The sequence below is a fragment of the Panthera leo genome, chromosome E2 (genome assembly GCF_018350215.1).
Source record: "Panthera leo isolate Ple1 chromosome E2, P.leo_Ple1_pat1.1, whole genome shotgun sequence".
Lineage (NCBI taxonomy): Eukaryota > Metazoa > Chordata > Mammalia > Carnivora > Felidae > Panthera > Panthera leo.
Window position 1 is genome coordinate 5,576,435 of NC_056693.1, and position 23,188 is coordinate 5,599,622.

The 23,188-nt window shown below is 39.2% G+C and overlaps 1 protein-coding gene and 1 pseudogene across 2 annotated transcripts in view; one reads left to right on the top strand and one right to left on the bottom strand.

Moving 5' to 3' along the window:
* Positions 1-23,188, bottom strand: part of LOC122209087 (putative protein ZNF720) — a 76,352-nt gene that overhangs the window by 39,448 nt on the left and 13,716 nt on the right. Inside the window, exon 3 of one of the 2 annotated variants that reach the window (XM_042920712.1) lies at positions 12,871-12,945. The exons of the other annotated variant lie outside the window; for it this stretch is intronic. The gene's annotated coding sequence lies outside the window, so the exon portion shown is untranslated. The remainder of the gene's footprint in view (positions 1-12,870; positions 12,946-23,188) is intronic. 2 annotated transcript variants of the gene reach the window in all.
* On the top strand, positions 3,941-4,437 carry LOC122208845 (annotated as a pseudogene).

The window sequence follows — 23,188 nt, forward strand, 5'->3', positions numbered from 1 at the left end:
TCAATCGGTTAAGCATACTATTTAGAAGTTAAAAAGATTCTAATTAGTAACTAAAACCACATGAAAATATAAAGCTCTCTGGTAAATGTAAGTGTCTACACAAGTAGAGAAAACTGGACTATTGCTATGAATAGCACAAATTGCTTTTTTTGTGACAATTTTTTTAAGGCACAAAAATGATATATCTAAATTATAGAGTATAAAACAAAATAATTTGGGTTATTGGTGACATAAAGTGGGTGCAGGGGTGGACATTTTAAGTAGTACATTTGTGTATGTATTGACAATATCAGTTTTGAGATGTTTTAAGTATCCCCATGATAACCAAAAACAAAACAAAACAAAACTATAGAAGACACAAAAAGGAAATAAGAATGGTATGAAAACGTATCACTACAAACCTCAAAAAAACATAATGGAACACAATAAAAGAGGAAAAGTGGGATGAAATAGGCACAAGAAGTATAGAAAACTATGAAAAAACAGCAGTAGTAGCCCTTCCCTTTCAGTAATTACTTTGATGGTAAGTAAATTAAACTCCCCCATTAAAAGGCATAAACTGGCTGAGTGAGTAAAACACAAAATCCAACAACCTCTTGTCTGCAAGAGAGTCACATCGAATCTAAGGACACACATAAGATGCAAGTAAAAGTATTTAAATGAACATTTTATGCAAATGGAGACCAAAAGAGGGCACAGGTGGCCATATTAATATCAGACAATACACATTAAGTGCAAAGAGTGCAGGAACAGAAAAATGGCATTATATGTAGATAAAGAGATGAAATTACTCAGGTACCAGAACAATTATCATTATATGTGCACCTAACACCAGAGATCCCATATATATGAAGCACAAAAGACAGAACTGAAGCAAGATATAAACAGCATCATGATAGTAGCAAAGGGTAATACTTCGATTTAACTGGATAAAAAGACTACATTCAAGTTCAATAAGGAGAGTACTTGAACAAAGTTATAGACCAATTACATATAATGGACATAACATAGATCACTCCACCAGGCAAGAGCAGAATACACAATCTTCTCAATCACACATGGAACATTCTCTAGTAGAGACAACCCATTTGTCTATGAAATAAGTTTAACAAAATAAAGAAGATTAAAATCATACCAGTATCTTTTTTGACCACAATGGAATGGAACTAAAAATGAATACCAGATGGAAAATTGGAAATTCCACAAATATTTGGAAATTGAACAACACGCTCTTGAACAATCAATGGGTCAAAATGAAATTCAAAAAATAACCAGTAAATATCTTGAGGCTAATGAAATGAAACACAATATATTTAAACTCATGGAATTCAGAGAAAGTAATTCTAAGGAAACTGGAGTAGAAAGGCAATCTGAGAAATGGAAGGAAATTTTTTACAGAGCCTCTACAGCATAAAGAATTAACATCTAGAATATAGAAAGAACTCTTGCAACAACAACCAAAAAGCAACTAGCATGATTAAAAAATGGACAAAGGATTGAATGGACATAATCCAAGGAAGATATACAAATGGACAAGCATATGAGAGATGCTCAAAATCCCTGTTCATTAGAGAAATACAAATCAAGCAGTGAGGTATCACCTCACACCCGTTCAGATCCCAACATTAAACAACAACAACAACAACAAAACCTACACATGTTGGAAAGCAAGACTAGAAATTGGAACCCTTATGCACCACTAGAGGAAATGCAAATGGCACAACCACTATGGAAAAGAGAATGGAGTTTCCTCAAAAATTTTTAAATCATATTTCATATGATCCAGCCCTCCCACTTGAGCATATATAACCAAAAGAATTCAAAGTACTATCTTCAAGAGATATTTGCAAAAGCAGTTTCATAGCAGCATTATTCAGAAAACCATTAATAAATGAAAACAATAGAAATGTTCGTGAACAAATAAAGAAAATGTAGCATATACGTGCACTAGAATAATACCCAGCTTTAAAAAAGAAACACATCTTGTCACTTTATACACATGGTTAAGATGTGATGATATTATGTTAAGTGAAATAAATGAGTCACAGAGAGCTACACTATGATTCATTTAAGTGACTAACCTAGTATTGAGAACCTCACGAAAAAGGAAGGATGAAACGATGGGCAGACGAAGGCAGGAAGGCAGGAAGGGAGGGAGGAAAGGATGGATGGATGGATGGATGGATGGATGGATGGATGGGTGGATGGAGAGGCAAGAAGGGAGGGAGGAAGGAGGGGAGAGAGAGAAAGAGAAAGAGAGAGAGAAAGCATGCCAGGGGCTTAGAAATGGAGACCAATGTCAAACTGGCTGCTTAAAAGGTATTGGGTCTCAGTTTTGCAAGATGAGAAAACTCCAGATTGACTTTACAATAATGTAAATAAACTTAACACTTTAGTAAAAAAATGGTTAAGGGGCACCTGGGTGGCTCAGTCAGTTAAGCATCTGACTTCAATACATGTTATGATCTCACAATTCATGAGTTGGAGCCCCACTTCAGGTGAGCTTGAGCCCCACTTTGGGTGAGCACAAGCCCTGCTTCAGGTTAACCCTGCTTCTCTCTCTGCCTCACATGGGATTCTCTCTCTATCCCTGTCTCTGCCCGTTGCTCACTTGTGCCCTCTCTCTCTCAAAAAAAAAAAAAAAAAAAAAAAAAAAAAAAGATTAAAATGGTACATTTCATGGCATATATTTTTTGCCACAATTAAGAATAAATTATGACACCTAAAATTGATAGAGATATGAGTTTTTTAAGTTATTTTTATGAATTTGCAGTGGGCTTTTTTTAAAGTTTATTTTGAGAGAGAGAGCAGGGGAGGAAGAGAGAGAAAGAATCACAAGCAGTCTCTGCACAGTGTGAAGCCCAATGTTCAGCTCAAACCCATGAACCATGAGATCATGACCTGAGCTGACATCAAGAGTCAAACACTTAACTGACTGAGCCACCCGGGGGCCCCATAGATGTGAGTTTTAAAAAATTAATTTCAATTCAAAAAGGTGTTTCTCTCCCAAAGAGAATATGAATTCATTCCCAAATAGATGACAACACTAATTCTATTATGACAACTCACCCAGGATAAAACAGACAGGATAAAACAACCACTGACAACTAACCAAGAAAAAAAAAAACAAATGTGGTAAGTCATGAACCAACAATGTATAGGTAGTATTTATACAAACAATACACGTATACTTTTTTTTTTTAATTTTTTTTTTTTTTTTTACATTTTATTTATTTTTGAGAAACAGAGTGAGACAAAGCGTGAGCGGGGGAGGGGCAGAGAAAGGAGACAGAATCTGAAGCAGGCTCCAGGCTCTGAGCAAGCAGTCAGCACAGAGCCTGATGTGGGGCTTGAACCCACAAACTGTGAGATCATGACCTGAGCCAAAGTCGGATGCTCAACTGACTGAGCCACCCAGGCGCCCCAATACACGTATACTTTTATTGGCAATTGACATGTCTAACCCAAATCCTATTTGAATTAAACCCTACATGGTCTTCAAGTACTGGGTTGAATTGTTATCCAAAATTATAAAACATAGATTAAAAAACAAAAGCACAACTAATTAATGCTGTGGAAACCATCATTAAACAGGAAGCTTTGTTACTGAATTGCAAAACAAGAATAAGAGAAATGTTGGGGCGCCTGGGTGGCTCAGTCAGTTGAGTGTCCAACTTCGGCTCAGGTCATGATCTGGTGTTCGTGGGTTCGAGCCCGGTGACAGGCTCTGTGCTGACAGCTCAGAGCCTGGAGCCTGCTTTGGATTCTGTCTCCCTCTCTTTCTCTGCCCCTCCCCTGCTCACACTCTTCTCTGTCTCTCAAAAATGAAAAAATGTTAAAAAAAAATTTTTTAAAGAATAAGAGAAATGTTAAAAAATTCTGAATAAAACCTAGATATTCTAGCTTTCCAGCACCGGTCCCATACATAGGAGCTGCCAAGATGTTGATGCTGGAGAAGAACTGAATTGCCATTTATGAACTCCCTTTCAAGGAGGGAGTGATGGTGGCCAAGAAGGATGTCCACATGCCAGAACACCCCGAGCTGGCAGACAAGAACATGTCAAACTTCATATCATGAAGGCCATGCAGTCTCTCAAATCATGAGGCTACATAAAGGAACAGTTTGCCTGCAGACATTTCTACTGCTATCTTACCAATGAGGGTATCCAGGATCTCCACGCTTACCTCCACCTGCCCCCTGAGATTTTGCCTGCCACGCTGCCCCACAGAGGTCCTGAGACAGGGAGGCCATGGCCCAAAGGCCTGGAGGGAAAGTGACCTGCAAGTCTCACACAAGGGGAAGCTGACAGAGATACCAACAGATGAAACGCTGTGCCCCCTGGTGCCAACAAGGAAGTTGGCGCCTGGGCTGGGTCAGCAACTGAATTCCAGTTTACAGGCAGATTTGGTTGTGGATGTGGTCAGCCACCTCATTAAAGCTGGAGATTGTTTTGTGTCGAATAAATCTACAGCCAGAAAAAAAATTTTTAAAAAACAACACATAGATACTCTATTATAAAAGGATCCTTCTATATAACTCTCATTTTAAACTGAGACTGTGCACTCAAGAAAAGCAGCATTTGAAGAAGTAGCATGTGTTATATGACATAAATTGTTCAGAAAATCCATTGTAGTCGATCATAAAATGCTCTAATAAAAATCTTATGAAAGGGGCCAGCTGGCTGATTCAGTTGGTTAAGCATCTGGCTCTTGATTTTGGTTCAGGTCATGATCTCACCATTCCTGGGATGGAGCCCCATGCTGAGCTCTGTGCTGACAGCATGGAGTCTGCTTGGGATTCTCTCTCTCCCGCTCGCTCTCTCTCTCTCTCTCTCTCTCTCTGCCTCTTCTGCTTTCTCTGTCTCAAAATAAATACTTAAAAATTTTGTATGATAAATATTTAAATGACATCAGAGAATGTGTTATTAAGAGCTACTCCTGTTTTTACACAGAATGGCAAGGCTGTTTATTCATTCCTTAGAAGCAACAACAATAACAAACATTTCTGAATAAAGAAACACCACGATTATTGCAAAATATGCTGAGAATCACAGCTATATAAAATAAACATTTAGGTATTAATCATACCACAATTCAGATACATTTTAAGGAAAGTGGATGAAAATCCTGATGATTTTTGTCTCAAGGGAAATTTATATATATGAACAAAACATTTTAATAAATATGGGGACTTTCACTAATGATCAAACTCACTACTTTTAAAACACATGTACATTCAAGCATGTTCTGTCAGAACTTGAGAAATTAAAATCACAGCTGAATTTCACAGAAAACTAACCACAAAGTGAAAACATCTAGAACACAGTCATGCGAACTTAATATATGCAAGACAAAATTAGAAAATCATCATTGTTAAGAAATACAGTAACAATTGACATCTGTTATGCAGCAAAAATGAACTTAAAAAAAATGGCTTAGCATAGAGTTCCTCAGAAATATGCACAGATTTCCCCAGACCACCCCCCCCCCCCACAAAGCCATAGAAAAGCAGGCAGATCATGCAGGCCCCCACAGACTATGGAAAGCACTTTGGCCTTCACTGTCAATATGATGGAAGACCAGGGGAGCAGAAGGATAATCCTTAGAAGACATAGGAAGATAGTGAGTGTTGGATAGGACTGTCCTTCTGTGACAGCAGGAGATATGAACTGAAGCTTCTGGAAAATTATTTCAAGTAGTGCTTCTCAATCCACATTTTAAGATTTGGTCTCCTGCGTGACCTTTGGACCTCACCTTGGTCATCTGCTTCATTCATTCCAACCTACCTGGATGTAAGGCTCCATTTTATTCACATCCCAGGATTCCTTCTCTGCTCCATGAGGTGATCAGATAGGGCTTAGACTCATCCTATATTGCAAGACTCATTTATTTTAAAAATAGTAGTATGAGTTTTGTTGGATTCTTTAATTTTCAATCCAGTATTGTCCTCATTAGAGAAGAGAGGATGTTGTAGAATTCTAGGAAATAGTTTCCCAAAATATTATTTGATGAATGAATGGAATAATTTTTATGACAGTTATAGGTTGTATAGGTTATATGAAGAATGGCAACAATAATCCTCTTCAAAAATTTACTAGTCACTGGATAACATCACAACAATTTTTGTAAGTTAATGCAAAAAATAAAAGAAAATTTTCTAAAACTAAACATATTGGGGCACCTAGGTGGTTCAATCAGTGAAACGTCTAACTCCTAATTTCAGCCCAGGTCATGATCCCCCAGTTTGTGAGTTCGAGCCCAGAGTCTGGCTCTACAGTGACAGCACTTCGAATTCTCTCTCTCTCTTCCACTCTCTGTGCTCCTCCCCCACTCACATGCTCTGTTTCTCTCTCAAAATAAATGAACTTAAAAAAAAACCCAATTATATTATTTTTCCTCTTTTATGACAGTATTTTGCCAACCAACCAATAAAGGCAAACTAGGTTTCAACCAAGGTTACTTGAACTAGAGTTTATCTAACATGACACACAGCTCTATGTACAGAGACTACCTTAAAGCAATGTTCTTTAGTGGCCCAGGGGAGGCTTCTCCAAGATGGGACACTTTGGTATGAAGAGTTTTTTGAGCAAAGGCATTTGACACCCTGTAGGCCCAAGAGAAGCTTTTGCCCCTCCTTAACTGCAGAGAAGAATCAAAATTGGTTGTTGTTTTTTTTTTTTTTTTCTACACAGAATAAGTATTACCAGAGGCAATCTTATCTGAGTCGCCCACCTGTGTGAAAGGGCAAACATCTAATTACCAAACATCTGCTCTTATCACCCTGTGAAGGGCATTTCTCCACTGTGAAGTCCCAGACCTGCCTCCTTAGTTCAGGATGACATGTATACCTCCTTTTGCCTGATTATCTTTGGGATTTCCATGTCTGTGAGGGTATCTTCTACTTATGAAATTTAATTTGATCTTCTCCTGTTAATTTGTCTTATTCCAATTGGATTCTTAGTCCAGCTAGAATGACCTTTAAGGGGAAAGAAATTCATATGCTCCCTGACACTATCTACACAAAATTGATCTAATGAAGCCAGCATTGATCTTGATGGTTCAGAAGAAACAGTGCACAGGTCATACTGCCTCTAGGCACGGATGTACCAGCCAAGGCACATGTAGCCTAGACTCAAGAGATTGGAATGCAACCCCACTAGCTTACATGTTATCAGCACTACCCTACTGACAGAACTACCAGATGCCCCTAATGAAACCTCTAACATAAAGAAGAAAGATATTTTTCTGATTGAAAGACTTTTGAGATGGAATACACCTCTGGGGTACCAGGTGAAGTATGACCAAAAGTTATTAAGTAACATCTGCTAACATGGCCTCACAGGTCTCCAATCAAGGGCATTCACTTTCTCGGTGATACTAAAACTGACCCAGTCCTTGAGCTCTCTGATCAATAGAAATCAACAATGAAACAAATTGGGAGTTTCATGCAAGGCTTCACTGGGCTGCATGCTTGAGAATGAAGAACACAACACCAAGGAAAGGAAAGTGTCCTCTGGCATACCCCCTAAATTAGAGATCAGGGAATTCATCATGGCATACCCTAGTTTGGTCATCTTTACCAGTGTTCACAGTAAGCATCCTCCCTCTGAATTCCTGCAACACAAACTACTAAAGAGGCATAGAGTTTTAGGTTGGTTCCCCCCCCTCCCCCTTATCCAGGGAGTCAAAAAATGCTGGATTTCATGGTTGAGGAGAGCTGAATCTAGTCTCTGCTCTATCTCATCAGAATACTGTTGAACCCAATTTTCTCCTTAAAAACCTTAATTTGCAAGCCATTGAGGAGTTCAAGTCTTTGGAGCATTAGCTCCTCCTTCTCCTGGGTGGGTCCATACAAATAGCTTAAATTGGTTTACTGAAAAAGCTCAATGTATGATTTTATGGTTTGCTGCACATGGTAGACAAACTCTCATTTGCTTTGGTTACTATTTTGGTGAGCACAGCGGGAACCTAGTCCCATGTAGATGTTCTATACATGATTCATTGGCCCCTGGCCAGTGGGGGCTTCTCAAAGATTTCAGCCAGCAGCTGCCAAGAGTGCTTATTTTGGGGAGAGTATTGACACACTGACCGCTGACCAGACCTTGTTAGTCAATGGCACTATCATTTTTTTTTCTGAGATCTACTATATTTTTTCTTTTCTTTTATTGCAGATTCACCTTACCCCACAAAATTACACCATTTCTATTATTTCTGATGAGCTAAGGACAATAGAAGTGCTCAATTTCACCTTATTGTACCAAGGCAATGAAAGGCTGAATTCTAACTAGATGTTTTTTATTTTAACGTAACATGGGACTCATGGCATGATTTTAACGCTCACATGGCTTCAATGAAGACCCCTAGACATACTCAATTTGTATACGTATACATCCTCCTCCAGACAGCCATCTATTCACCTAAACAAATTAAATGGGGTATATATTTTGACTGCAACTTAGAAGCTTTTAAAGAAAACAGTGACAAGATAGTTACCATGCAAAAAATAAAAAAGGAGCCTTCTGAAATAGTGACAAAAACTGAGCTTAAATGTACCAACCCCAGGGTGTCTGGGTGGCTCAGTCAGTTAAGTGTCTGACTTCAGTGCAGGTTATATAATTTGGCAGTTCGTATGTTCAAGCCCCATAGAGCCGTCGGACTCTATGCTGACAGCTCAGAACCTGGAGCCTGCTTCGGATTCTGTGTCTTCCTCTCTCCCTTCCCCTCCCCTGATCATGTTGTCTCTCTCTCAAAAATAAACATTAAAAAAAAATTTTTTTTATCAACCCTTGTAGAAGTATTTCCTACTTCTCAACCATCTTTTTATACTTGAAATGGGATGCCAGAAAATGAGGTCTTAAAATCAAATCCTCTGTCAGAAAACAAGAATTCTTGTCCCCTCAAAGGTCATTCTGGATGGACTAAGAATCAAATTGACATGACAGAGATTAACAGGAGAAAATAAAATTTAATAGGTAGACATACAAGGAATTCACATAGATGGGGACATTCCAAAGACTGTCAGGCAAGATGAGGTACAAATATCATCCTGAACTAAGGAAAATGGTGTAGGTGCCTAGAACTCCTAAGGAAATGAATGGACTTCACAGGACAGTAAGAGCAGCTATTAGGTAATTAGATGTTTGCCCTGACTTACAGATGGGTCACCGAGATAAACTTTGCCTCTGTTAATAATTGTTCTTCTGGGAAAGACTTCCAATTTCAGATTCTTCCGTGTGGTTAAAGGAGGGAGAAGTTTTCCTCTTGAGGCTGCAGTTTCAGGTATTTTCAGCTGAAATTATCCACAGGCCAAACTGGCACATTATGGGGGTGGGGTGGGAACGTCTGTCCAAATCCCCTTCCATTCTGTCATCTGAAACTTCCTTGGGAGTTTCACGTATTAAAAGTTACCAGGTTTCATGTCACTGATCCAGCATTTTAGTCCAGTTTATGATGAATAGCATTTAAGTCTAATATCCACAAAGATGTTTCACTGAAACATTTTTTACTATAATCACCCTCATTTTTACCAAACATAGCCAAATTTCATTGCAAAAAAAGTCTAGTTTAGGAGAAAAACACTTGGCCTGGTTATTTACATAAGTGCAGCAAGAATAGAGGTTTGACTTAAAGACTCTTTTTTTTCCCCTATTTAACAGAATTTAATATATTTCTACATTTGCAAAATAGGAGAAAATTGGAATATCACTAGACTTTTAACAGTGAAACTTTTTGCCAAAAGAAAGTGGAACAACATATTTAGGTCACATCCTCACCAACATCTGTTGTTGCCTGAGTTGTTTGTTTGTTTGTTTGTTTTTTAATTTTTTTTTTTCAACGTTTATTTATTTGTGGGACAGAGAGAGACAGAGCATGAACGGGGGAGGGACAGAGAGAGAGGGAGACACAGAATCGGAAAACGGCTCCAGGCTCTGAGCCATCAGCCCAGAGCCTGACGCGGGGCTCGAACTCACGGACCGTGAGATCGTGACCTGGCTGAAGTCGGACGCTTAACCGACTGCGCCACCCAGGCGCCCCTGAGTTGTTTTTAATGTCAGCCATTCTGACAGGTGTAAAGTGGTATCTCATTGTGGTTTTGATTTGTATTTCCTGAGGATAAGTGATGTTGAGCATTTTTTCATGTGTTGGTTGCCCATCTGGTTGTCTTCTTTGGAGGAGTGTCTGTTCATGTCTTTTGCCCATTTCTTCACTGGATTACTTGTTTTTTGGGTGTTTAGTTTGATAAGTTCTTTATAGATTTTGCGTACTAACACTTTATCTGATGTCATTGGCAAATATCTTCTCCCATTTCATTGGTTGCCTTTTAATTCTGCTGATGGTTTCCTTTGCTGTGCCAAAGCTGTTTATTTTGATGAAGTCTCATTTTTGCTTTTGTTTCCCTTGCTTCTGGAGACATGCTGAATAAGAAGTTGCTGCAGTGACTTAAAGACTCTTTAAAACCAGTTGTGCCAGGGCTTTTCACAATGAATCTCTAGATTTAATTTTAATAGCATTTCAAGCCCAGAAGCCAAGCCAAATACTTACCATCAGACTTTGGCTACAATACCTATAGTTGAAGTCCCCAAATGTCCTGAGGTTCCTGCACCTGTTAAGAAATGATCGTCTTGGGGCACCTGGGTGGCTCAGTTGGTTGAGCATCCGACTTCAGCTCAAGTCACAATCTCACAGTTCATGAGTTCGAGCCCCTGCATTGGGCTCTGTGCTGACAACTCAGAGCCTGGAGCCTGCTTCAGATTCTGTGTGTGTCTCTCTCTCTCTGCCCCATCCCCACTCATGCTCTGTCTCTTTGTCTTAAAAATAAATAAAACATTTTAAAAAATTAAAAAAAAAAGAAATTATCTTCTTGGGGAGCCTCGGTGGCTCAGTCGGTTAAGCATCTGACTTCAGCTCAGGTCATAATCTCATGGTTCGTGAGTTCGAGCCTCGCATCAGGCTCTGTGCTGACAGCTCGGAACCTGGACCTTGCTTTGGATTCTGTGTGTCCCTCTCTCTCTGACCCACCCTACTGTGCTCTATCTCTCTGTCTCTCAAAAATGAATAAACGTTTAAAAAAGTATATTAAAAACAAAAGAAATGATCTTCTTTACTCAACTCACAAGGCTGCTGAAAACTCTGTCAGCAAGGTACTAAGCTGATAATTCCAAGGGGGCTTTATTGGCTCCATAAAGTCAATCTCAATTCCTTATAGCTGTCTCTTCATATCTGAGTCTATGGAGCTCTTTCTCAGTGCTGACATTCTACACTGATTCTTGATTTCAGCTCAGGCTAGTATCCCAGTGTCATGGGAACTAGCCCTGAATCAGGCTGTTTGCTGAGCAGACTTGAGAGTCTCTCTCTCTCTACCTCTGTCCCTTTCTCATGCTCATGCTCTCCTTCCCTCTCTCTATCAAAAGGAAAAGAAAATTTAAAAAAAAAAAAAAAAAAAAAAAAGAAGTTCACTCACATTCTTTAAAATTGTAAGGTTTGACCCAGTATGAATTCTGTGATTAGGAGTAAACATTGAACAGTGATTAAGGGTTTTCCCACATTCTTCACATTGATAAAGATTCTTTCAAGTATGAAATTTGTGATGTTGAGTGTGACTGCCTGTTAAAGGCCTTGCCACATTTTTTAGATTTCTAAAATTTCTGTCTAGCATGAATTCTGTGATGTCGAGTAAGCATTGACTGCTGGTTGAAGGCTTTACCACATTCTTTACATTCATAAGGTTTTTCTCCAGAATGAATTCTATGATGTCTAATGAGGCTTGTGAGCTGGTTAAAGGCCTTGCTACATTCTTTACATTTGTGAAGTTTTTCTTCAGTATGAATTCTGTGATGATGATGAAGCCTTGAGGCCCAGTTAAAGGCTTTCCCACATTCTTTGCATATGTGAAGTTTCTCTCCAGTATGGATTCTCCTATGTCCATATAGTGATGAGCCATACTTAAAGGTTTTACCACATTCTTCACATTTATAAGGTTTCACTCTAGTATGCATTCGCTGATGTTGAGATAGTCTTGAGTGCCAGTCAAAGGTTTTGCCACATTTCTTACAAATGTACCTTTTCTCTCTAGTACCTATTATCTTATGTATATTTAGTCCTGATGATTAAACATGCTCCCAGGTTTATCGCTTCTGTATGATTTTTTTCCCATATGAATTCTCTGATGATCATCAATATTGGAGAACTGGTTAAAAGCTCTCCCACATATATTATAAGGATTCTCTCCCATATGTGTACTCTTATGTATAATAAGTTTTGAACTTTGATAAAAGACTTCCCCACATTTGTTACATTCATAATGGTCCTTTGGAAAATGAGTCCTCAGATGTTTATTAACATCTGAGCCTTGGTTAAATTTTTTCTCAGATTCACTGCATTCAGTAATTCTGCCTCCATTAAAAACGCTGTGGTTTTGTTGTAAGGTCAACTGCTCAAAGGAGGCCCTCTCAAGTTGATGCCACTTGGCACTTTTTTCTTCATTTTTAAATCTCTGATTTTCAGGAATATTTGACTGAAAGGTCAATCCAATCCTCTTTTTAGAAGGGTTCAAATAATTATTTTCAGCATGGACTAGATAACTTCCCAGAGTTTTCAAATTTTCTTTCCGTGAATATGTATCCTTAAGTATTTTATTTGAGTCTTTGCTTACAGAAACGCACTGCTTTGCAGAAGTAGCAGACTTAAACATGGATGTTTTCCAAACTGCTTTATGTTCCTCACCATTTTGGGCAGTGAGATTCTTATTATGGGCAGTTGTCTCCATTTGGATATGTACTTCAGGAAATCTTTGCTGCCCTTCACTCTCCCCATCACTGTCCCAGTCTGTAATTAAGGGTAAATTCTCAAGGGTACTAAGTTGATATCTACCCATTGACACATTTTGGAAAGAAGCTTCTATGTGTGGCTTTGGCAGGAATCTCTGGGCACCATATGAAGATACAGCTGAAAGATATCAAATAAGAGAAAAGTAAAATCATTCCACTTACTACTCTCAGATGAATATTCTGAAAACTTCTAATATACAATCAGAGGATGTAATCAGATGGCTGAGAAGGAAATGTCACTACATCATTCCTCTATGAACACATAAACTTGCCTAAGAGATAACTCTGTAATATTGTCATGCTGTAGCACAAATCACTTTCCTATACCTCAAAAAATTAGAAGTACCATGTGAGCCCAAAATTAGCAGAAGGAAGAAAATTTAAACATAAAACCAAACTCAACAAAATAGGATACAGCAAAAATAGGAAAGTATCAACAATAGGAAGAATTGGTTTCAGAAAAGGTCAACAATGGAGTGCCTGCGTGGCTCAGCCAGTTAAGCATTCGACTTCGGCTCAGGTCATGATCTCGTCGTCTGTGGGTTCAAGCCCTGTGTCAGGCTCTGTGCTGCCTGCTTCAGATTCTGTGTGTCTCTCTCTCTATCTCTGATCCTCCCTTGCTCACACTATGTCTCTCTCTGTCCTCAACAATAAATAAACGTTAAAAAAAATTAAAAACAAAACAAAACAGTATCTGTTAAACAAGCATCACCCAGTTATCAAAGTCACAGAAAGAGACTACAAGTAAACAAGAAGACAAACTACTACCTGTGAGGAATATTCATGCAACATCCACAATAAAACAAAGCAAACTGAATCAAAAGCACATTTTATCATTTTACAGCATAATCAACTGGGAATTCTTCCTGGAATTCAAAGGTGTTTCAACCTATGGCAAGCTATCAGTTTAAGACTGCACATTAACAGATTAAAGATAAAAAATAACACGATTATATTAATTGATGCATAACAGGAATGAGAGCTTTTGGACACCATTTCATGATTGCAAACACTCATTAAAATACAAAGAAACCACCACAAATCTAAAAGACGATACATGTGCATGAAAAGCTGAAATCTAACATATTCAATAGTAAAAGAATGAAAACTTCTCCTGTATGATCAGAAACAAGGTATGGAAGCACCTTCACCACCTTCCATTCAACACAGTACTGGATAGTCTAGCCAGAACAATTAAAGTATACCTGGCATACAAAGTTACATTGGTTCAGGTGTACAACATAGTGATTTGACAACTCTATAGGTTCTACTGTGCTCACCACAAGTGTAGCTACCACCTGTCACCATATAATGCTATTATAATAGCACTGAATGCATTCCCAAAGCTGTATCTTTTACCCTAAGATGTATTCATTCCACAACTGGAAGCCTGTCCTTCCCATTCCCCTTTACCCATTTTACCCATGCTCCCTTCCCAGTTCACTCCAATAACCAGCACTTTGTTCTTTGTATTTATGGGTCTGTTTCTGCTTTTGTCGTGTTTTTTTTTCTTCCACTTACAACAATGTGGATAGATGTAGGAGGTATTATGGTAAGTGAAATAAGACAAAGAAAGACATATAACCGTATGCTCTCATTTATAGGTGCGATCTAGAAAACAAAACAAATGAACAAATAAAACCAGAAACATACTCATAAATATCTATTTTGTTTTGAAAAAAGTCCATGGATAATCTCAAGAATTATAAAAACTCCAAAATTCCACACATTTACAATGTAACAATTTGGCCTGTAACAATTTTCCAATGTTGGCAGAAAACAAGAGACTCCTAAATCAAACTCAAAAAATTTATGCCTTATGACACAGCTAACACCATAAACTTCTTCACACAAATTTCACTTGTTAGCCCCAACTCCCAGGCCCAACTCCCAATTCATACAGGTAAATCCTGCCTACATAGATGGTTTGTGTAACATCTGTGAGACCTTGACCATAGGAAACCTCAATATCTTTAAAAAAATGTTTTTAATGCTTACTTATTTTTCAGAGAGACTGAGAGACAGAGCACAAGTAGGGGAGGGGCAGAGAGAGAGGGTGACACAGAATCTGAAGCAGGCTCCAGGCTCTGAGCTGTCAAGACAGAGCCCGACGTGGGGGCCCGTACTCCCAAACCATGAGATCATGACTTGAGCCCAAGTCAGATGCCCAATGACTAAGCCACCTAGGCATCCCAGGAAACCCCAATATCCTAAAGCAACACCTAGCACATCTGCCCAAACTTTTGCCATAGAAGACAACATCTGTTTTCATGTGCAATAAATAAATATGTCCTCTACCCCATGGACAAGATAATATCACTACATTCCAATGCTTTCTATACACAAACATTAGTGGAAAGACGTTTAAGAAAAAAAAAAAAAACTTACAATGCTCTATCTATAACACATGGAGAAACTGAAATAATTAAAAAATTGTCTCCCAACAATATCCACCACTCTGACCGTGGTTTGACTCCTGCCTAATTTTCTCATGTGTACACCACCTCATCAAACACTCATTAATCTGATATAGGATCTGGGATAAAATCTATTCAACTTATGTCATGAAACATTTTCCAATGCTATGATTGGCAGGATACAATGCAGAAGAATCCAGTGACTTGTAACGCTCACTTCTCCAATGTCTCTGTGAGTCATTGCATTCAACCAGATAAAGAAATCCCAATACTCATGAAAGTCTACCTTAAATTTCAGTAGTGGGCTTTCTAAGGGAGATGGGTGAAGAAACAACTAAACTATGCAAAATCATACGATTTACATGAATCTGATAAGGTGAGGGGATTTTGTACTCCTTACCCAGGCAAGGCAGGTCCTGGATACCATGAAATCATGGTTTATTATAAGAAAAGGGCTGAGAGTTGAGAAACACATAGGAATTAGGGAAGAGGTGTTTACCAACCATCAACAGGGAATATTTAAAGGAGCAACATAGATATAAAAGATGAAGGAGATTGTGTAAAATGAAACAGAGGTGGTCACAAGGACAAAAATACTTTGGGCTTCCCTGAACTCAGTTGAAGAGCTGGAACAAACATTGATGGAAGAAACACTGATGGAAGAAAGCACTGTTTGTGCCTCTACTGGATGAAAATCAAGGAAATGTTGGTCTAGATCATAAGCTGACAGCATAATTTCAAGGAATAATAACAATGCTGTATGTAGGAATATATCATTTTGTTCTGATATCCACAACAGTGGGTTGTTTTCCACAACAGTGGGGAAACTCAAAATGGGTTTCCCTTCATGATGTTTTTGCTGCTCATTTGGCAATGACACATAGAGGAAAAATTTTAAAAACTCAGTGTACCTGGAAGCTTTTACTTTAAGCTCCAATCAATGTCCATAGGGCTAATCTTAACAGTCTAGAAGACACCCAATACAAACATTATAACACAACAGACACACCGCTGGCAGGAAAAGATGGAGAGAAATCACAGTACAAATGTGCTCCAAGATGGTGGTGATGTTAATCCATGTCAAGAAATGACTTGTGCGGGGCGCCTATGTGTGGCTCAGTCAGTTAAGTGTCCGATTTCAGCTCAGGTCATGATCTCAACACTCATGAGTTCGAGCCCCCCATCAGGCTCTATATTGACAGTTCAGATCCTGGAGCCTGTTTCAGATTCTATGTCTCCCTCTCTCGCTCTGCCCCTCCCCTGCTTGCACTTTTTCTCTCTCTCTCTCAAAAATAAATAAACTTAAAATAATTTAAAAACATAAAAAAGAAATAAAAGAAATGACTTGTGCAAGCAGAAGGAAAAAAGCACAATACAGCATTTTCAGAATATGTTTCAATTTGTTAGCCATGTTGTGAAAAAAAGAAAAAGAATAAAAAACATCAGTCACTACACAAACCACATAACTCATTGATTTTTAATACATTTCTCACCAAAATTGTAAAGATAATTAATGATGCTTTTAGAAAAACACAAAGGATTCTATCTATGTGGTCTTGGTATAAGAGAAGATTTCTAAAAACAATAAAAAACACTAACCATAATGGGTAAAGTGACAAATTAGATACATTAAAATTAAGAACTTCTTTGTACTACAAGCTCAAGAGCTAGAAATAGGCAAGAGAGAGGAGACAATGGAGTCATTCTTAGCATATATACGGAACTACAAAGCCTGAAGAAAAAGATATCACAACAGAACAAAATGGTCATAATAACTAACTAGACATTTTGAAAAGGCGATTACCCAAATTAATGCCTAACTCCATAGTAACACGAAGTAACAACAACAGCAAAGCAAATAAAACCATGACTTGGTCATTATCACATACCAACCAGAAGCCTAATGTGAAGATGACCTAAACTACCAAGTTTTGCAAAGTATGTAGATAAGCCAGAAATCCCATATACTGCTGGTGGGTGTGAAAATTAGTACAAAGATTTTGGCAAAGTATTGGGTACTATCTATAAAAGCTGAACACATCTGTATTTACCAGCAATATGCTCCCACATATATAGCCAGCAGATATGTGTGCATGTTCCACTAGAAGGCAAATTAAAGATTTTATATGCCAGTACTATTCATGACAGTTCTACACGGAGAATTCTTCACCTGCCCAGTAATAGTAGAATGATGAGATCAATGGATATTCACACAATGGAATTGGATCCATCCAGTCTAATGAATGATGCACAACAACGTGCAGTAAATACAGATAAATTCACAAGCAATAGATGGAAAGAAAAAAAGCCAAACAGAAGAGTTCTTCATGCCTGATTACATTTACAAAAAAGTGCAAAAACGAGGACAGCAATCTATTATCTACATGTTAAAAGAGTGCTGGGCTTTGGGCAAAGCTACTGGGGACCTCAAGGGGGAATTTTGGAGGACAAATGATATTCTGTTTCTTGATCTCAGGGGCTTATAGAGATGCGATCAGTTTGTGAAATTCCATTGAGCTGTGTGTTCACTTATGATCTGCACTGTGACTTTAAAAAACTGATCAAAAAAATAGATATAAGTAAACAGATAAGTATCATAATGTACACATATTGACAAGTTGAAATTAAAAGTAGGAAGTAACTTCAAACTGTGACTAGACTTTGAAAGCATGCTTTAATTTCTAGCTAAACCATATGGTACTGAGTACACAGTGTTCACAGAGAAAGAATGAAATTTAGAATTATTTTCTTTTTTTTTCTTTTTTTTTTTAAACGTTTATTTATTTTTGAGACAGAGAGAGACAGAGCATGAACAGGGGAGGGGCAGAGAGAGAGGGAGACACAGAATCCGAAACAGGCTGCAGGCTCTGAGCTGTCAGCACAGAGCCCAACGCGGGGCTCGAACTCACGGACCGTGAGATCATGACCTGAGCTGAAGTGGGACGCTTAACCGACCAAGCCACCCAGGCGCCCCTCAGAGTGATGTTTGATGTCAACATTTTCTGTCATGTCTACAGTCGACTGAGAATGGTCTTCATTCTCTCACTAATGCAGCAAGTGGGTACTATCTATAAAAGGGAAACATCCGTTTTTAGCTTATGAGATGGGGCACCTGGGTGGCTTGGTCGGTTAAGCTACTGACTTTGGCTCAGGCGTGATCTCACCATTCATGACTTCAAACCCTGCATCGGGCCCTCTATCATCAGCATGTGAAACCTGCTTCAGATCCTCTGCCCCAAACCCCTCTCTGCCTCTGCCTGACTTCACTCTCTCTCAAAAATAAACAAACATCAAAAAAATCTAGATCATGAGACATGAAAATATTGATTACAGAGGGGTGACATCATTAAGATGGTGAAATATATGGTTCCCACTTCAGTCTGTCTTGTAATAAGCTCAACTAGCAACTATTCACATAAGACACCATTGGGCAAATCTCAGTTCTCAGGAATGAGACTGAAGCACCCCTGGACCAGAGACCCCAGACCAGAGACCAAGGACAGCATTAGAGGGGTGCCTGGCTGGCTCAGTCGGTTGAACGTCCAACTTCAGCTCAAATCGTGATCTCGCAGTTTGTGAGTTTGAGCCCTGCATCGGGCTCTGTGCTCACAGCTCAGAGCCTGGAGACTGCTTTGGATTCTGTGTCTCCCCCTCTCTCTGCTCCTCCCCTGCTCATGCTCTGTCTCTTAATAATAAGTAAATGTTAAAAAAAATATTTTTTAATATTAAAAAAAAAAAGGACAGCATTAGAAGGGTAAGAAGAGCCATTTCACTTTGACCACAAGCACCTCCCCCAGGACAGCACAGTGCCCCCACCATGAGAGACCACCTCAAACAATGATTCCTCCATCAAAAAGAGAGAGAGACCAAGGTGGGAATCCAACATTCTGCAAATGGCCGGCCTCTTCCTGGGTGGCCCAGTTAGGTCTCCTATCAAGTGGATCCTTGGGGGAATCTATACTGCTGGACCATAGGGTATCATATAAGGATGGAGAAGGTGGGTAAGCCTTACAACAACCAGTGTTCAGATCTTGGAAGACTGTCAGAACAGACTGTGTTCCACCTTGTGGTGACACCCAATCAGAGATGTCAGTGACTCTGCCCACCTGCAGAGCTGAGATGGACCTACTTGGTCAAGGAGCTTTGTTAGCAGCTATGCCTGACTTGTGTCTCCAGCCAACAGGTTGAACTAGAGCATGGAAGCCATTCTATGGCCTGTCTCAGCAGGCATGCAAGTTGGAAGTCACCTCCCACTGCTGAGCATAGTGTCCAAACCTGCCCCACCATAAGTCTTCGCAGAGAACAGACTCTATGAAATGAGACTTCAAAGTGAAAATTCCAGCCCAAACCACACACATATAACCTGAGTGGCTTTCTGGTTGACTACTAAGAACCAGACATAGAGGTCAGACATCCAAATTACAAGTGCAGGGAAGGTCTGGCACACACATGAGTTCACTTTCACATCTGGAAAACCAAAATTAGACACCTATGTGCCTGATTGCATTGTGCAATATGCTAATATTTTTACTGAGTAACACAACCATAAACATGCCCCAGGACATTGGTTCTCAGAGTGGGTTCCATAGACAGGCACCTGACAATGTGTATGAAAGGGAACTGGGGGAGCTGTACCCCAGAACTACCAAAGTAGTAATGTGGGGACAGGCACAGCAATCTGATTTACAAGTTCACTTGGGGATTCTGACACTAATTTGAGAGCCCCTGTGGTAACTAAGTTACAGGTCATCACAGGTAAATCACTGTTAGAATTGCTCTATGCTTGTGGTCATGCTAGTGTTGTCACACACACACACACACACACACACACACACACACACACACACACACAAGATCCACAAGACACATTCTCGTTATTCAAAAATAACAAAAGCCTGTCTTATTTTCCTCCTCTCCCTTCAGTCAATACCCTCCTTGAGCTTCCTGGAATGACCCCAAACACACTTCTGTTCATGCTCCTGAATGAAAGCAATCCAAGTTAGAGTGAATTGGAACTTATTTAAATATTTTATCAAGTGAGTTATGAAATGCATACCAGACATTAACACATGGTATATATTATCATGGGATTGAATATAGCATTCTCACTATAGATCTGTATTTGATGATTTAAACATGAGACCATAAGTAATTGCAGGCTTAAGAAGTGCTTCATCAGCACTCCATTTGTATGCAGAATAAAATCCCTATGAAGTAAGGTTAAGGAAATTGTAAATTTTAGGGACTTAAAAAAAATTTAAGTCATTATTTATTCTTGAGAGAGAGAGAGAGAGAGAGAGAGAGCATGAGCAGGGGAGGGGCAGAGTGAGAGAGGGACACAGAATCTGAAGCAGGTTCCAGGCTCTGAGCTGTCAGCACAGAGCACAACACGGGGCTCGAACTCACGAGCCATGATATCATGACCTGAGCCGACGCTTAACTGACTGAGCCACTCAGGCGCCCCTACAGACTTTTTGTAATAGCTAGTTTCAATGCGAAATGTGATTGCCTTTCTGTCAGATGCTGTGATACAGTTCAGAGAAAAAGAGCCCTTCACAAACATCTTATATGTCTACCTGTGTTACACTTATATATTTCTACTTAGACTGGCCCATATGTCAAAGTTCTTGTCAATGACTTGGAGGGAGAAGAGCCTTGGGGAGGATGGCCTTCCTTGAATGAAAACAAGACTTCAAAACAAATTCCCTAGCTCAATCAGATTTACACCGCCTCCTTTGCTGCATAGAACATACTATGATGCCTGGTGGTGGTGTAGGTATCTTGGGGCCATGGGAGAGCAAATATGAGCACAACACCTGGGGGTAGACAATACAAGAGAGAAGAAATGGAAAACCCAGAGCACACCAAAGGGTGTCTGTGCCATTTTATCAGATATGAGCATCTACCTACTCACTGTATACATAACACAAAATCCACCTCTTTTCTATATATACACATCAGCCTTTTCATGGTATAGTTGACCATAAAATCGGAGGTACTGAAAAATGAATGATTAATCTTCATTTGAATCTATGTTAAATGTGAGTATAACATGCTACCAAACTTTATTCTATCAGTTTCTACAACTGATAAAAATCCTCTTTCCGCTTGGGTCAGAATGGGTGAAAGGATAGCATGGGCTGTGAAACAATGTAGGGACATCTAGACTAAAAAGTGGGTGGGCTGTTTGAAACAGAAATGTTCACGGCCCATGAACAGTGAACTGCTCCCTAACTAAAAGGTGCCTTATACACAGCCCAGAGCACGGGACTAGATTCATCACAAGCTGAAAGGGGAAAGGTGGAAGTGAAAGGGGTCCCTGCCAGCTGCAGATCAGCATCCTTGTAAAGTGATCCATTTATACTACATCAGACCTATACTGGGGTTTTATACCTGGGAGGCCAGTGCTTTGAGGAACTATCCACATGCCTTGCTGATTCTGATTATTCGTGTCCAGAAGACTTCTTCATCTTCAGTATGTACTCTGTCATGTGATATCTTAAGACAATGGCCATAATGTTTAAATATCCAATCTCCCCTTTCCATCCACTGCCACCGACCTGGGCCTGGGAAAGTACAGTTATCCCTGCCATCCAATAACAACAGTCCTCAGAACCACCAGGGAATTCATTAAATCATGAAGAAAGGATCTGACTCCCTCAATCCCAGGAAACCACATTTTCCAAGTTCCCATCTCTGTCACATTTTTCCATTACAAGTAGCTTCCTAAGACCTTGCAGTGACCAAGAGGGGCTCCCTACCAGATCTTTCTCTGCATCTCAAGAGTTCTCCGTATTTGCTTCTAGTAGGATTTATCTTCCTCTTAAAGGATACCATCATCATGTTTTATCCTCCCCCACACATCTTAGTACCAAGTGCCTGAAACAATCCTGTGACCCATTGATGGTGTTTTCCTGTTCTTCCAATGAAGTGGTGACAACATAGTATTTAAGTCCCAAGTATGGCCATACATGATCCAGTGACCAACCATTTCCCATTGAATTAAAAAATTCCAAACTACTCCTAAGAGCCTAGAAGGGCCTACATGGCTTATGTGGGAGGAGACAGCAGTGAAAATGGGGTCTCCATAACACAGGAAAGAAGGATAGCAGTGATGCCTACATCACTGGAATGGAGATGAGGACATCGAAGAACTGGAGATGATTTGGAAAGAAAACAAGTAAAGTTTATCCTTCTAAATTTAGACTCAGTAGTTCAGCCTTAGACAGGTGTCCTCTACCTAAATGAAGAACTCATGCCAATGCTTCAGCCTGGACATTTTATCTTTTACCCTGGGCTGCATCATCACTCTTAGTATTTGTTTTCTTCCTAAGTCAAGAACACCTACTAAGCACCCAGCACTGTCCCAAGTTTGGTTCCTTTAAATTAGTGTTAAAATAACACATGATTCATGAAATCTCCAAGTTTTCACCTAATCAAATTGTTCCAGTAAAGTGAATAACGTGGATGATGTCACTTCCAAGAAGGAAAAAGAACAGTAACTAAAAAAAATCTTACTTAGTATTCTTGTCCAGTTGAGAAGTAAAAGGGAGCAATTAAACCACACAGAATTAAATTACTGTGGAATTACTCCCATATTCAAATTAATTTTGGAACACCATGTCATTTCACGCAACATATTCTTAAAATCCCTGAGCAAGTCATAAAAGCAACAATTCATGAACGTTGGAACAAGGGAAACAGAGTAGATCCTACATGAGTAATAAGTAGGTAGACAAGACAGGATTTGCATGGGGAGATTCTCAAACCAAGATACAAGTGATTTAGGAGAAATCAATTCAATACAATGTAGAGAAAATTATTCCCACTATGAATATATGACATTTTGCTTGCTAGGAAATCATCAATTTTGAAATCTGGAAATTACTTCATTTGATCTAATATTCCCTTTCATTCTGAAGATATAGATATACATGCATTTCT